We start from the raw sequence: 17022 nt of genomic DNA, 5'->3' as shown, positions 1-17022 counted from the left end.
GGGTGCGGAGTCCTACCTGCCGGGAGGTGTTCACCAGTGACCCCTCCAAGCAGGATATGGGTTTCAGCTGCACCCGGCAAGCAGGTCGCGGCCCCCAGATCAGGGATCTGATGCGAGTGGGAATAGAGAAAGACACACCGCTTTAGCCCACTGGAAATATAATCTCTGTACCACTAGTACAGAGAAGCACAATAGAGATGTTTCCTGAAGAGGTGCTGAGGCAGAGCAGAGGGAGAGAATCCACTGAGGAGTAGGTTGTGCAGCTAGTACTGCAAGGAAGTGAGGATATGCTGCAGTCACTGAAGGAGAGTGGTGATAGCACCAGTTTGGATGACGTGATGTCTGCACACTGATGCTCGAGGATATGACACTGGTAAATAGCAAACGGGCAAGGATGTACTATCACACTGCTGCACAAGGATATGGCACTTTGTAAATAATCACTAGGACTCAGTACATAGAAGATGTACAGAGCATATACTGGAAATACCACTGGGAAGAGTCTCTGGAAGATTGCATGTGAAGCCTGGACGAAGCAAACAGCAACCATCTGGGAATATCGAAGTTGCTCAGGCAATTTCCTGTTCACCTGGAGTCCTGTTTATACCCCCAGGCAGCTGTCCATTGGATAAGCAAGTCAGCTGAGAACTGACACAGCTACCACTGGATAAGGATCCATCAGGTGATTCAACCAAGATGGCTGCGCCCATGACCATCGCCGCAGGAACTTCAATATGGAGGATTGTGTGACAGTCACCTGGGCCCCGGGGAGAATACTCAGCAAGTCACCTACCGCTGCACCTGACGTCTCACTGCTCTCGCTAATGAGGGGAAGCCGGCGCTATGGTAAATAACAGCCGATCCCAGGCAGGATCCTGACACATGCGCTATTAAACGTGTTATAAATAACGCGTGAGCGCCATGTGACTCAGTATCACAGAGCATCTTTCCATGCGACTTTTGCCCTTAAAATGTGCCTTTATTTGCAAAGCGATGCGTATAGGTCGCAAAGGCAGCTTATCCTGATCAAAATGATGTTTGGCATGGCTTTATTCTGTGTGGGTGACTGCGGCTGTATCTGCATGCAAAATACAACTTTATAGTGTCACAGCCACTGACACTGTGACGTAGCATTTTGCATGTAGATATATCCAGTTGCACACAGAACATAGGCATGCCACATATTTTAATAAGCTGCTTGTACATCCTATTTTGCATCGCTTTGCAAATAAGACACATTTTAAAGGGAAAGCTGCACGAAAAGATGCTCAGTTCTGTCGTGTCGTGCCACGGTATAACTCTATAGGGCTTTTTAATGCACAGGGAAGCTAGGTGTATGTGAACACATCTTTAGATTACCCATATAGAGATTGTTATTTAGATAGATAGATAGATAGATAGATAGGCAGACTCTAGTTCTTTGGTACTTATGACTCGTCTTTTGCTGTGTTTTTAATTATCATGCCTTGCGTTGCATGTGTTGTTAGTTGTGTGAGCATGTGGTAGGGTGTGTAGACTGTAAGCTCCACTGGGGCAGGGACTAAAGTGAATGGCCAAATATTCTCATGTGTTGTTAGTTGTGTGAGCATGTGGTAGGGAATGTAGACTGTAAGCTCCACTGGGGCAGGGACTAAAGTGAATGGACAAATATTCTCATGTCTTGTAAGTTGTGTGAGCATGTGGTAGGGAATGTAGACTGTAAGCTCCACTGGGGCAGGGACTAAAGTGAATGGCCAAATATTCTCATGTGTTGTTAGTTGTGTGAGCATGTGGAAAGGAATGTAGACTGTAAGCTCCACTGGGGCAGGGACTAAAGTGAATGGACAAATATTCTCATGTCTTGTAAGTTGTGTGAGCATGTGGTAGGGAATGTAGACTGTAAGCTCCACTGGGGCAGGTACTAAAGTGAATGTCCAAATATTCTCTGTAAAGCGCTGCAGAATTTATGTGCGCTATATAAAAAACTGGTAATAAATAATAATTAATTAGATAGAGATGCGTCCACATACATCTATCCTCCATGTGCTTTGAGATGTGTTAAAAATAATGGGTGAGTACATTGTGACTCTGTAGCACAGAGCATCTTTCCAGATTACTTTTTCCATTAAAATGTGTCTTATTTGCAAAGCGATGCGAATAGGACGCAAATGCAGCTTATACTGAATAAAATGATATACGGCATGCCTGCTGTATAATCTGTGTGCGACTGAGCTGTATCTGCATGCGATATGCAACTTTACAGTGTCACAGCCGCTGACACTGTAACGTAGCATTTTGCATACAGATATAGCCACAGTCGCACACAGAACATACTGTAGGCTTGCCGCATATCATTTTATTCAGCATAAGCTGCTTGTCCGTCCTATTTGCATCACTTTGCGTATAAAATGCAGTTTATGGGATAACATTTTCACAAAAAGATGCTCTGCTGTAGCGATTCGTGCCACGGTGTAACGCATCTACAAGGGCTGTTTAACGCGCAGGGAGGCTGGGTGTATGTGAACACATCTGTAGATTGCCCATATATAGATAGGTAGAGAAATAGATAGTTAGGTAGCTAGGTATAGTGCAAATTCACCTTGCCAACAAGGACAGGCCCAACTTAGATATATTTGCATGTATAGTGTATAGCAAGAACATGGTATCGCGCCTCTCAATCTTTGTTTTCTAGGTGGGCCTTTTCCATGAATCAAAATGTGAGGTCAACATCTAAGCAAATTACATCGCTGGACTTTTGCGAGGTCTCCTTGATTCCAGATTTCTACTCATGGCAACGATCAAAGATGAACCAACGGAAGAGTATACCCATGACAGGTAATTAATGATTATTAATGATTATTAATTACCGATAATTCTCAGGCTAGACTGTTTCTAGTCCTGCAGAGGCACGATGATATGTTCCTGCTATACATTGATACTTACAAAAATGTCTATTTGCCATGGACTCTTCTACTTATGCAACACTGTGATTTGGTAGTGTCAGATACACAGTAATTCTGTTTATCTCAGGGTGCAGTATATCTCAGCTGTTCACTCTCCCTGTTTTACTCCATAAATCTTGCTTTTTAGTCAAAATCCCAAACAGCATTACACTCACCTTTCCCAACCAAGAATCTTTGGGGTGGTTTTTCAAACGCCTGGGCTTAATGTTGGGAAAATGTGAATCTTTTGATTAGAAGGTTTGCCTCCAATGTCTAATATTTCAAGATAGATCATAGATAGATAGGTAGCTCGATCATTGATAGATAGACGCTCGTTAGATACAGATGTGTCCACATATATCTGTCCTCCATGCTGTTACGTTTAGCGTCCTGGACTCCCCTACTGAGGGGCTGGAAGTTGTGGTCCCGGGTCAATGATGGAGTCAGGAGCGAGGGGCCTGGATGTTCAGTCTTCTCGTCCACAAGCATCGGATGTTGGCGAGACCTGACCGAGGGTGCGGAGTCCTACCTGCCGGGAGGTGTTCACCAGTGACCCCTCCAAGCAGGATATGGGTTTCAGCTGCACCCGGCAAGCAGGTCGCGGCCCCCAGATCAGGGATCTGATGCGAGTGGGAATAGAGAAAGACACACCGCTTTAGCCCACTGGAAATATAATCTCTGTACCACTAGTACAGAGAAGCACAATAGAGATGTTTCCTGAAGAGGTGCTGAGGCAGAGCAGAGGGAGAGAATCCACTGAGGAGTAGGTTGTGCAGCTAGTACTGCAAGGAAGTGAGGATATGCTGCAGTCACTGAAGGAGAGTGGTGATAGCACCAGTTTGGATGACGTGATGTCTGCACACTGATGCTCGAGGATATGACACTGGTAAATAGCAAACGGGCAAGGATGTACTATCACACTGCTGCACAAGGATATGGCACTTTGTAAATAATCACTAGGACTCAGTACACAGAAGATGTACAGAGCATATACTGGAAATACCACTGCGAAGAGTCTCTGGAAGATTGCATGTGAAGCCTGGACGAAGCAAACAGCAACCATCTGGGAATATCGAAGTTGCTCAGGCAATTTCCTGTTCACCTGGAGTCCTGTTTATACCCCCAGGCAGCTGTCCATTGGATAAGCAAGTCAGCTGAGAACTGACACAGCTACCACTGGATAAGGATCCATCAGGTGATTCAACCAAGATGGCTGCGCCCATGACCATCGCCGCAGGAACTTCAATATGGAGGATTGTGTGACAGTCACCTGGGCCCCAGGGAGAATACTCAGCAAGTCACCTACCGCTGCACCTGACATCTCACTGCTCTCGCTAATGAGGGGAAGCCGGCGCTATGGTAAATAACAGCCGATCCCAGGCAGGATCCTGACACATGCGCTATTAAACGTGTTATAAATAAAGCGTGAGCGCCATGTGACTCAGTATCACAGAGCATCTTTCCATGCGACTTTTGCCCTTAAAATGTGCCTTTATTTGCAAAGCGATGCGTATAGGTCGCAAAGGCAGCTTATCCTGATCAAAATGATGTTTGGCATGGCTTTATTCTGTGTGGGTGACTGCGGCTGTATCTGCATGCAAAATACAACTTTATAGTGTCACAGCCACTGACACTGTGACGTAGCATTTTGCATGTAGATATATCCAGTCGCACACAGAACATAGGCATGCCACATATTTTAATAAGCTGCTTGTACATCCTATTTTGCATCGCTTTGCAAATAAGACACATTTTAAGGGGAAAGCTGCACGAAAAGATGCTCAGTTCTGTCATGTCGTGCCACGGTATAACTCTACTAGAAGGGCTTTTTAATGCACAGGGAAGCTAGGTGTATGTGAACACATCTTTAGATTACCCATATATAGATTGTTATATAGATAGATAGATAGATAGATAGATAGATAGATAGATAGATAGATAGATAGATAGATAGATAGATAGATAGATAGGTAGATAGATAGGCAGACTGTAGTTCTTTGGTACTTATGACTCGTCTTTTGCTTTGTTTCTAATTATCATGCCTTGCATTGCATATGTTGTTAGTTGTGTGAGCATGTGGTAGGGAATGTAGACTGTAAGCTCCACTGGGGCAGGGACTAAAGTGAATGGCCAAATATTCTCATGTGTTGTAAGTTGTGTGAGCATGTGGTAGGGAATGTAGACTGTAAGCTCCACTGGGGCAGGGACTAAAGTGAATGGCCAAATATTCTCATGTGTTGTTAGTTGTGTGAGCATGTGGTAGGGAATGTAGACTGTAAGCTCCACTGGGGCAGGGACTAAAGTGAATGGACAAATATTCTCATGTGTTGTAAGTTGCGTGAGCATATGGTAGGGAATGTAGACTGTAAGCTCCACTGGGGCAGGGACTAAAGTGAATGTCCAAATATTCTCTGTAAAGCGCTGCAGAATTTATGTGCGCTATATAAAATACTGGTAATAAATAATAATTAATTAGATACAGATGCGTCCACATACATCTTTCCTCCATGTGCTTTGAGATGTGTTAAAAATAATGGGTGAGTACATTGTGACTCTGTAGCACAGAGCATCTTTCCAGATTACTTTTTCCATTAAAATGTGTCTTATTTGCAAAGCGATGCGAATAGGACGTAAATGCAGCTTATACTGAATAAAATGATATACGGCATGCCTGCTGTATAATCTGTGTGCGACTGAGCTGTATCTGCATGCGATATGCAACTTTACAGTGTCACAGCCGCTGACACTGTAACGTAGCATTTTGCATACAGATATAGCCACAGTCGCACACAGAACATACTGTAGGCTTGCCGCATATCATTTTATTCAGCATAAGCTGCTTGTCCGTCCTATTTGCATCACTTTGCGTATAAAATGCAGTTTATGGGATAACATTTTCACAAAAAGATGCTCTGCTGTACCGATTCGTGCCACGGTGTAACGCATCTACAAGGGCTGTTTAACGCGCAGGGAGGCTGGGTGTATGTGAACACATCTGTAGATTGCCCATATATAGATAGGTAGAGAAATAGATAGTTAGGTAGCTAGGTATAGTGCAAATTCACCTTGCCAACAAGGACAGGCCCAACTTAGATATATTTGCATGTATAGTGTATAGCAAGAACATGGTATCGCGCCTCTCAATCTTTGTTTTCTACGTGGGCCTTTTCCATGAATCAAAATGTGAGGTCAACATCTAAGCAAATTACATCGCTGGACTTTTGCGAGGTCTCCTTGATTCCAGATTTCTACTCATGGCAACGATCAAAGATGAACCAACGGAAGAGTATACCCATGACAGGTAATTAATGATTATTAATGATTATTAATTACCGATAATTCTCAGGCTAGACTGTTTCTAGTCCTGCAGAGGCACGATGATATGTTCCTGCTATACATTGATACTTACAAAAATGTCTATTTGCCATGGACTCTTCTACTTATGCAACACTGTGATTTGGTAGTGTCAGATACACAGTAATTGTGTTTATCTCAGGGTGCAGTATATCTCAGCTGTTCACTCTCCCTGTTTTACTCCATAAATCTTGCTTTTTAGTCAAAATCCCAAACAGCATTACACTCACCTTTCCCAACCAAGAATCTTTGGGGTGGTTTTTCAAACGCCTGGGCTTAATGTTGGGAAAATGTGAATCTTTTGATTAGAAGGTTTGCCTCCAATGTCTAATATTTCAAGATAGATCATAGATAGATAGGTAGCTCGATCATTGATAGATAGACGCTCGTTAGATACAGATGTGTCCACATATATCTGTCCTCCATGCTGTTACGTTTAGCGTCCTGGACTCCCCTACTGAGGGGCTGGAAGTTGTGGTCCCGGGTCAATGATGGAGTCAGGAGCGAGGGGCCTGGATGTTCAGTCTTCTCGTCCACAAGCATCGGATGTTGGCGAGACCTGACCGAGGGTGCGGAGTCCTACCTGCCGGGAGGTGTTCACCAGTGACCCCTCCAAGCAGGATATGGGTTTCAGCTGCACCCGGCAAGCAGGTCGCGGCCCCCAGATCAGGGATCTGATGCGAGTGGGAATAGAGAAAGACACACCGCTTTAGCCCACTGGAAATATAATCTCTGTACCACTAGTACAGAGAAGCACAATAGAGATGTTTCCTGAAGAGGTGCTGAGGCAGAGCAGAGGGAGAGAATCCACTGAGGAGTAGGTTGTGCAGCTAGTACTGCAAGGAAGTGAGGATATGCTGCAGTCACTGAAGGAGAGTGGTGATAGCACCAGTTTGGATGACGTGATGTCTGCACACTGATGCTCGAGGATATGACACTGGTAAATAGCAAACGGGCAAGGATGTACTATCACACTGCTGCACAAGGATATGGCACTTTGTAAATAATCACTAGGACTCAGTACATAGAAGATGTACAGAGCATATACTGGAAATACCACTGGGAAGAGTCTCTGGAAGATTGCATGTGAAGCCTGGACGAAGCAAACAGCAACCATCTGGGAATATCGAAGTTGCTCAGGCAATTTCCTGTTCACCTGGAGTCCTGTTTATACCCCCAGGCAGCTGTCCATTGGATAAGCAAGTCAGCTGAGAACTGACACAGCTACCACTGGATAAGGATCCATCAGGTGATTCAACCAAGATGGCTGCGCCCATGACCATCGCCGCAGGAACTTCAATATGGAGGATTGTGTGACAGTCACCTGGGCCCCGGGGAGAATACTCAGCAAGTCACCTACCGCTGCACCTGACGTCTCACTGCTCTCGCTAATGAGGGGAAGCCGGCGCTATGGTAAATAACAGCCGATCCCAGGCAGGATCCTGACACATGCGCTATTAAACGTGTTATAAATAACGCGTGAGCGCCATGTGACTCAGTATCACAGAGCATCTTTCCATGCGACTTTTGCCCTTAAAATGTGCCTTTATTTGCAAAGCGATGCGTATAGGTCGCAAAGGCAGCTTATCCTGATCAAAATGATGTTTGGCATGGCTTTATTCTGTGTGGGTGACTGCGGCTGTATCTGCATGCAAAATACAACTTTATAGTGTCACAGCCACTGACACTGTGACGTAGCATTTTGCATGTAGATATATCCAGTCGCACACAGAACATAGGCATGCCACATATTTTAATAAGCTGCTTGTACATCCTATTTTGCATCGCTTTGCAAATAAGACATTTTAAAGGGAAAGCTGCACGAAAAGATGCTCAGTTCTGTCGTGTCGTGCCACGGTATAACTCTATAGGGCTTTTTAATGCACAGGGAAGCTAGGTGTATGTGAACACATCTTTAGATTACCCATATAGAGATTGTTATTTAGATAGATAGATAGATAGATAGATAGATAGATAGATAGATAGATAGATAGGCAGACTCTAGTTCTTTGGTACTTATGACTCGTCTTATGCTGTGTTTTTAATTATCATGCCTTGCGTTGCATGTGTTGTTAGTTGTGTGAGCATGTGGTAGGGTGTGTAGACTGTAAGCTCCACTGGGGCAGGGACTAAAGTGAATGGCCAAATATTCTCATGTGTTGTTAGTTGTGTGAGCATGTGGTAGGGAATGTAGACTGTAAGCTCCACTGGGGCAGGGACTAAAGTGAATGGCCAAATATTCTCATGTGTTGTTAGTTGTGTGAGCATGTGGTAGGGAATGTAGACTGTAAGCTCCACTGGGGCAGGGACTAAAGTGAATGGACAAATATTCTCATGTCTTGTAAGTTGTGTGAGCATGTGGTAGGGAATGTAGACTGTAAGCTCCACTGGGGCAGGTACTAAAGTGAATGTCCAAATATTCTCTGTAAAGCGCTGCAGAATTTATGTGCGCTATATAAAAAACTGGTAATAAATAATAATTAATTAGATACAGATGCGTCCACATACATCTATCCTCCATGTGCTTTGAGATGTGTTAAAAATAATGGGTGAGTACATTGTGACTCTGTAGCACAGAGCATCTTTCCAGATGACTTTTTCCATTAAAATGTGTCTTATTTGCAAAGCGATGCGAATAGGACGCAAATGCAGCTTATACTGAATAAAATGATATACGGCATGCCTACTGTATAATCTGTGTGCGACTGAGCTGTATCTGCATGCGATATGCAACTTTACAGTGTCACAGCCGCTGACACTGTAACGTAGCATTTTGCATACAGATATAGCCACAGTCGCACACAGAACATACTGTAGGCTTGCCGCATATCATTTTATTCAGCATAAGCTGCTTGTCCGTCCTATTTGCATCACTTTGCGTATAAAATGCAGTTTATGGGATAACGTTTTCACAAAAAGATGCTCTGCTGTACCGATTCGTGCCACGGTGTAACGCATCTACAAGGGCTGTTTAACGCGCAGGGAGGCTGGGTGTATGTGAACACATCTGTAGATTGCCCATATATAGATAGGTAGAGAAATAGATAGTTAGGTAGCTAGGTATAGTGCAAATTCACCTTGCCAACAAGGACAGGCCCAACTTAGATATATTTGCATGTATAGTGTATAGCAAGAACATGTTATCGCGCCTCTCAATCTTTGTTTTCTAGGTGGGCCTTTTCCATGAATCAAAATGTGAGGTCAACATCTAAGCAAACTACATCGCTGGACTTTTGCGAGGTCTCCTTGATTCCAGATTTCTACTCATGGCAACGATCAAAGATGAACCAACGGAAGAGTAGACCCATGACAGGTAATTAATGATTATTAATGATTATTAATTACCGATAATTCTCAGGCTAGACTGTTTCTAGTCCTGCAGAGGCACGATGATATGTTCCTGCTATACATTGATACTTACAAAAATGTCTATTTGCCATGGACTCTTCTACTTATGCAACACTGTGATTTGGTAGTGTCAGATACACAGTAATTGTGTTTATCTCAGGGTGCAGTATATCTCAGCTGTTCACTCTCCCTGTTTTACTCCATAAATCTTGCTTTTTAGTCAAAATCCCAAACAGCATTACACTCACCTTTCCCAACCAAGAATCTTTGGGGTGGTTTTTCAAACGCCTGGGCTTAATGTTGGGAAAATGTGAATCTTTTGATTAGAAGGTTTGCCTCCAATGTCTAATATTTCAAGATAGATCATAGATAGATAGGTAGCTCGATCATTGATAGATAGACGCTCGTTAGATACAGATGTGTCCACATATATCTGTCCTCCATGCTGTTACGTTTAGCGTCCTGGACTCCCCTACTGAGGGGCTGGAAGTTGTGGTCCCGGGTCAATGATGGAGTCAGGAGCGAGGGGCCTGGATGTTCAGTCTTCTCGTCCACAAGCATCGGATGTTGGCGAGACCTGACCGAGGGTGCGGAGTCCTACCTGCCGGGAGGTGTTCACCAGTGACCCCTCCAAGCAGGATATGGGTTTCAGCTGCACCCGGCAAGCAGGTCGCGGCCCCCAGATCAGGGATCTGATGCGAGTGGGAATAGAGAAAGACACACCGCTTTAGCCCACTGGAAATATAATCTCTGTACCACTAGTACAGAGAAGCACAATAGAGATGATTCCTGAAGAGGTGCTGAGGCAGAGCAGAGGGAGAGAATCCACTGAGGAGTAGGTTGTGCAGCTAGTACTGCAAGGAAGTGAGGATATGCTGCAGTCACTGAAGGAGAGTGGTGATAGCACCAGTTTGGATGACGTGATGTCTGCACACTGATGCTCGAGGATATGACACTGGTAAATAGCAAACGGGCAAGGATGTACTATCACACTGCTGCACAAGGATATGGCACTTTGTAAATAATCACTAGGACTCAGTACATAGAAGATGTACAGAGCATATACTGGAAATACCACTGCGAAGAGTCTCTGGAAGATTGCATGTGAAGCCTGGACGAAGCAAACAGCAACCATCTGGGAATATCGAAGTTGCTCAGGCAATTTCCTGTTCACCTGGAGTCCTGTTTATACCCCCAGGCAGCTGTCCATTGGATAAGCAAGTCAGCTGAGAACTGACACAGCTACCACTGGATAAGGATCCATCAGGTGATTCAACCAAGATGGCTGCGCCCATGACCATCGCCGCAGGAACTTCAATATGGAGGATTGTGTGACAGTCACCTGGGCCCCAGGGAGAATACTCAGCAAGTCACCTACCGCTGCACCTGACGTCTCACTGCTCTCGCTAATGAGGGGAAGCCGGCGCTATGGTAAATAACAGCCGATCCCAGGCAGGATCCTGACACATGCGCTATTAAACGTGTTATAAATAACGCGTGAGCGCCATGTGACTCAGTATCACAGAGCATCTTTCCATGCGACTTTTGCCCTTAAAATGTGCCTTTATTTGCAAAGCGATGCGTATAGGTCGCAAAGGCAGCTTATCCTGATCAAAATGATGTTTGGCATGGCTTTATTCTGTGTGGGTGACTGCGGCTGTATCTGCATGCAAAATACAACTTTATAGTGTCACAGCCACTGACACTGTGACGTAGCATTTTGCATGTAGATATATCCAGTCGCACACAGAACATAGGCATGCCACATATTTTAATAAGCTGCTTGTACATCCTATTTTGCATCGCTTTGCAAATAAGACACATTTTAAGGGGAAAGCTGCACGAAAAGATGCTCAGTTCTGTCATGTCGTGCCACGGTATAACTCTACTAGAAGGGCTTTTTAATGCACAGGGAAGCTAGGTGTATGTGAACACATCTTTAGATTACCCATATATAGATTGTTATATAGATAGATAGATAGATAGATAGATAGATAGATAGATAGATAGGTAGATAGATAGGCAGACTGTAGTTCTTTGGTACTTATGACTCGTCTTTTGCTTTGTTTCTAATTATCATGCCTTGCGTTGCATATGTTGTTAGTTGTGTGAGCATGTGGTAGGGAATGTAGACTGTAAGCTCCACTGGGGCAGGGACTAAAGTGAATGGCCAAATATTCTCATGTGTTGTAAGTTGTGTGAGCATGTGGTAGGGAATGTAGACTGTAAGCTCCACTGGGGCAGGGACTAAAGTGAATGGCCAAATATTCTCATGTGTTGTTAGTTGTGTGAGCATGTGGTAGGGAATGTAGACTGTAAGCTCCACTGGGGCAGGGACTAAAGTGAATGGACAAATATTCTCATGTGTTGTAAGTTGCGTGAGCATATGGTAGGGAATGTAGACTGTAAGCTCCACTGGGGCAGGGACTAAAGTGAATGTCCAAATATTCTCTGTAAAGCGCTGCAGAATTTATGTGCGCTATATAAAATACTGGTAATAAATAATAATTAATTAGATACAGATGCGTCCACATACATCTTTCCTCCATGTGCTTTGAGATGTGTTAAAAATAATGGGTGAGTACATTGTGACTCTGTAGCACAGAGCATCTTTCCAGATTACTTTTTCCATTAAAATGTGTCTTATTTGCAAAGCGATGCGAATAGGACGCAAATACAGCTTATACTGAATAAAATGATATACGGCATGCCTGCTGTATAATCTGTGTGCGACTGAGCTGTATCTGCATGCGATATGCAACTTTACAGTGTCACAGCCGCTGACACTGTAACGTAGCATTTTGCATACAGATATAGCCACAGTCGCACACAGAACATACTGTAGGCTTGCCGCATATCATTTTATTCAGCATAAGCTGCTTGTCCGTCCTATTTGCATCACTTTGCGTATAAAATGCAGTTTATGGGATAACATTTGCACAAAAAGATGCTCTGCTGTAGCGATTCGTGCCACGGTGTAACGCATCTACAAGGGCTGTTTAACGCGCAGGGAGGCTGGGTGTATGTGAACACATCTGTAGATTGCCCATATATAGATAGGTAGAGAAATAGATAGTTAGGTAGCTAGGTATAGTGCAAATTCACATTGCAAACAAGGACAGGCCCAACTTAGATATATTTGCATGTATAGTGTATAGCAAGAACATGGTATCGCGCCTCTCAATCTTTGTTTTCTAGGTGGGCCTTTTCCATGAATCAAAATGTGAGGTCAACATCTAAGCAAATTACATCGCTGGACTTTTGCGAGGTCTCCTTGATTCCAGATTTCTACTCATGGCAACGATCAAAGATGAACCAACGGAAGAGTATACCCATGACAGGTAATTAATGATTATTAATGATTATTAATTACCGATAATTCTCAGGCTAGACTGTTTCTAGTCCTGCAGAGGCACGATGATATGTTCCTGCTATACATTGATACTTACAAAAATGTCTATTTGCCATGGACTCTTCTACTTATGCAACACTGTGATTTGGTAGTGTCAGATACACAGTAATTGTGTTTATCTCAGGGTGCAGTATATCTCAGCTGTTCACTCTCCCTGTTTTACTCCATAAATCTTGCTTTTTAGTCAAAATCCCAAACAGCATTACACTCACCTTTCCCAACCAAGAATCTTTGGGGTGGTTTTTCAAACGCCTGGGCTTAATGTTGGGAAAATGTGAATCTTTTGATTAGAAGGTTTGCCTCCAATGTCTAATATTTCAAGATAGATCATAGATAGATAGGTAGCTCGATCATTGATAGATAGACGCTCGTTAGATACAGATGTGTCCACATATATCTGTCCTCCATGCTGTTACGTTTAGCGTCCTGGACTCCCCTACTGAGGGGCTGGAAGTTGTGGTCCCGGGTCAATGATGGAGTCAGGAGCGAGGGGCCTGGATGTTCAGTCTTCTCGTCCACAAGCATCGGATGTTGGCGAGACCTGACCGAGGGTGCGGAGTCCTACCTGCTGGGAGGTGTTCACCAGTGACCCCTCCAAGCAGGATATGGGTTTCAGCTGCACCCGGCAAGCAGGTCGCGGCCCCCAGATCAGGGATCTGATGCGAGTGGGAATAGAGAAAGACACACCGCTTTAGCCCACTGGAAATATAATCTCTGTACCACTAGTACAGAGAAGCACAATAGAGATGTTTCCTGAAGAGGTGCTGAGGCAGAGCAGAGGGAGAGAATCCACTGAGGAGTAGGTTGTGCAGCTAGTACTGCAAGGAAGTGAGGATATGCTGCAGTCACTGAAGGAGAGTGGTGATAGCACCAGTTTGGATGACGTGATGTCTGCACACTGATGCTCGAGGATATGACACTGGTAAATAGCAAACGGGCAAGGATGTACTATCACACTGCTGCACAAGGATATGGCACTTTGTAAATAATCACTAGGACTCAGTACATAGAAGATGTACAGAGCATATACTGGAAATACCACTGCGAAGAGTCTCTGGAAGATTGCATGTGAAGCCTGGACGAAGCAAACAGCAACCATCTGGGAATATCGAAGTTGCTCAGGCAATTTCCTGTTCACCTGGAGTCCTGTTTATACCCCCAGGCAGCTGTCCATTGGATAAGCAAGTCAGCTGAGAACTGACACAGCTACCACTGGATAAGGATCCATCAGGTGATTCAACCAAGATGGCTGCGCCCATGACCATCGCCGCAGGAACTTCAATATGGAAGATTGTGTGACAGTCACCTGGGCCCCAGGGAGAATACTCAGTAAGTCACCTACCGCTGCACCTGACGTCTCACTGCTCTCGCTAATGAGGGGAAGCCGGCGCTATGGTAAATAACAGCCGATCCCAGGCAGGATCCTGACACATGCGCTATTAAACGTGTTATAAATAACGCGTGAGCGCCATGTGACTCAGTATCACAGAGCATCTTTCCATGCGACTTTTGCCCTTAAAATGTGCCTTTATTTGCAAAGCGATGCGTATAGGTCGCAAAGGCAGCTTATCCTGATCAAAATTATGTTTGGCATGGCTTTATTCTGTGTGGGTGACTGCGGCTGTATCTGCATGCAAAATACAACTTTATAGTGTCACAGCCACTGACACTGTGACGTAGCATTTTGCATGTAGATATATCCAGTCGCACACAGAACATAGGCATGCCAAATATTTTAATAAGCTGCTTGTACATCCTATTTTGCATCGCTTTGCAAATAAGACACATTTTAAGGGGAAAGCTGCACGAAAAGATGCTCAGTTCTGTCATGTCGTGCCACGGTATAACTCTACTAGAAGGGCTTTTTAATGCACAGGGAAGCTAGGTGTATGTGAACACATCTTTAGATTACCCATATATAGATTGTTATATAGATAGATAGATAGATAGATAGATAGATAGATAGGTAGATAGATAGGCAGACTGTAGTTCTTTGGTACTTATGACTCGTCTTTTGCTTTGTTTCTAATTATCATGCCTTGCATTGCATATGTTGTTAGTTGTGTGAGCATGTGGTAGGGAATGTAGACTGTAAGCTCCACTGGGGCAGGGACTAAAGTGAATGGCCAAATATTCTCATGTTTTGTAAGTTGTGTGAGCATGTGGTAGGGAATGTAGACTGTAAGCTCCACTGGGGCAGGGACTAAAGTGAATGGCCAAATATTCTCATGTGTTGTTAGTTGTGTGAGCATGTTGTAGGGAATGTAGACTGTAAGCTCCACTGGGGCAGGGACTAAAGTGAATGGCCAAATATTCTCATGTGTTGTAAGTTGTGTGAGCATGTGGTAGGGAATGTAGACTGTAAGCTCCACTGGGGCAGGGACTAAAGTGAATGTCCAAATATTCTCTGTAAAGCGCTGCAGAATTTATGTGCGCTATTTAAAAAACTGGTAATAAATAATAATTAATTAGATACAGATGCGTCCACATACATCTATCCTCCATGTGCTTTGAGATGTGTTAAAAATAATGGGTGAGTACATTGTGACTCTGTAGCACAGAGCATCTTTCCAGATGACTTTTTCCATTAAAATGTGTCTTATTTGCAAAGCGATGCGAATAGGACGCAAATGCAGCTTATACTGAATAAAATGATATACGGCATGCCTACTGTATAATCTGTGTGCGACTGAGCTGTATCTGCATGCGATATGCAACTTTACAGTGTCACAGCCGCTGACACTGAAACGTAGCATTTTGCATACAGATATAGCCACAGTCGCACACAGAACATACTGTAGGCTTGCCGCATATCATTTTATTCAGCATAAGCTGCTTGTCCGTCCTATTTGCATCACTTTGCGTATAAAATGCAGTTTATGGGATAACGTTTTCACAAAAAGATGCTCTGCTGTAGCGATTCGTGCCACGGTGTAACGCATATACAAGGGCTGTTTAACGCGCAGGGAGGCTGGGTGTATGTGAACACATCTGTAGATTGCCCATATATAGATAGGTATAGAAATAGATAGTTAGGTAGCTAGGTATAGTACAAATTCACCTTGCCAACAAGGGCAGGCCCAACTTAGATATATTTGCATGTATAGTGTATAGCAAGAACATGTTATCGCGCCTCTCAATCTTTGTTTTCTAGGTGGGCCTTTTCCATGAATCAAAATGTGAGGTCAACATCTAAGCAAACTACATCGCTGGACTTTTGCGAGGTCTCCTTGATTCCAGATTTCTACTCATGGCAACGATCAAAGATGAACCAACGGAAGAGGAGACCCATGACAGGTAATTAATGATTATTAATTACCGATAATTCTCAGGCTAGACTGTTTCTAGTCCTGCAGAGGCACGATGATATGTTCCTGCTATACATTGATACTTACAAAAATGTCTATTTGCTATGGACTCTTCTACTTATGCGACACTGTGATTTGGTAGTGTCAGATACAACGTAATTCTGTTTATCTCAGGGTGCAGTATATCTCAGCTGTTCACTCTCCCTGTTTTACTCCATAAATCATGCTTTTTAGTCAAAATCCCAAACAGCTTTACACTCACCTTTCCCAACCAAGAATCTTTGGGTTGGTTTTTCAAACACCTGGGCTTAATGTTGGGAAAATGTGAATCTTTTGATTAGAAGGTTTGCCTCCAATGTCTAATATTTCAAGATAGATCATAGATAGATAGGTAGCTCGATCATTGATAGATAGGCGCTAGTTAGATACAGATGTGTCCACATATATCTGTCCTCCATGCTGTCATGTTTAGCGTCCTGGACTCCCCTACTGAGGGGCTGGAAGTTGTGGTCCCGGGTCAATGATGGAGTCAGGAGCGAGGGGCCTGGATGTTCAGTCTTCTCGTCCACAAGCATCGGATGTTGGCCTACCTGCCTGGAGGTGTTCACCAGTGACCCCTCCAAGCAGGATATGGGTTTCAGCTGCACCCGGCAAGCAGGTCGCGGCCCCCAGATCAGGG

Source organism: Taudactylus pleione, unplaced genomic scaffold (genome assembly GCF_031769625.1).
Source record: "Taudactylus pleione unplaced genomic scaffold, aTauple2 ptg000236l, whole genome shotgun sequence".
NCBI lineage: Eukaryota > Metazoa > Chordata > Amphibia > Anura > Myobatrachidae > Taudactylus > Taudactylus pleione.
The sequence above is the reverse complement of the archived record's forward strand: the minus strand, read 5'-3'. Positions refer to the sequence as shown.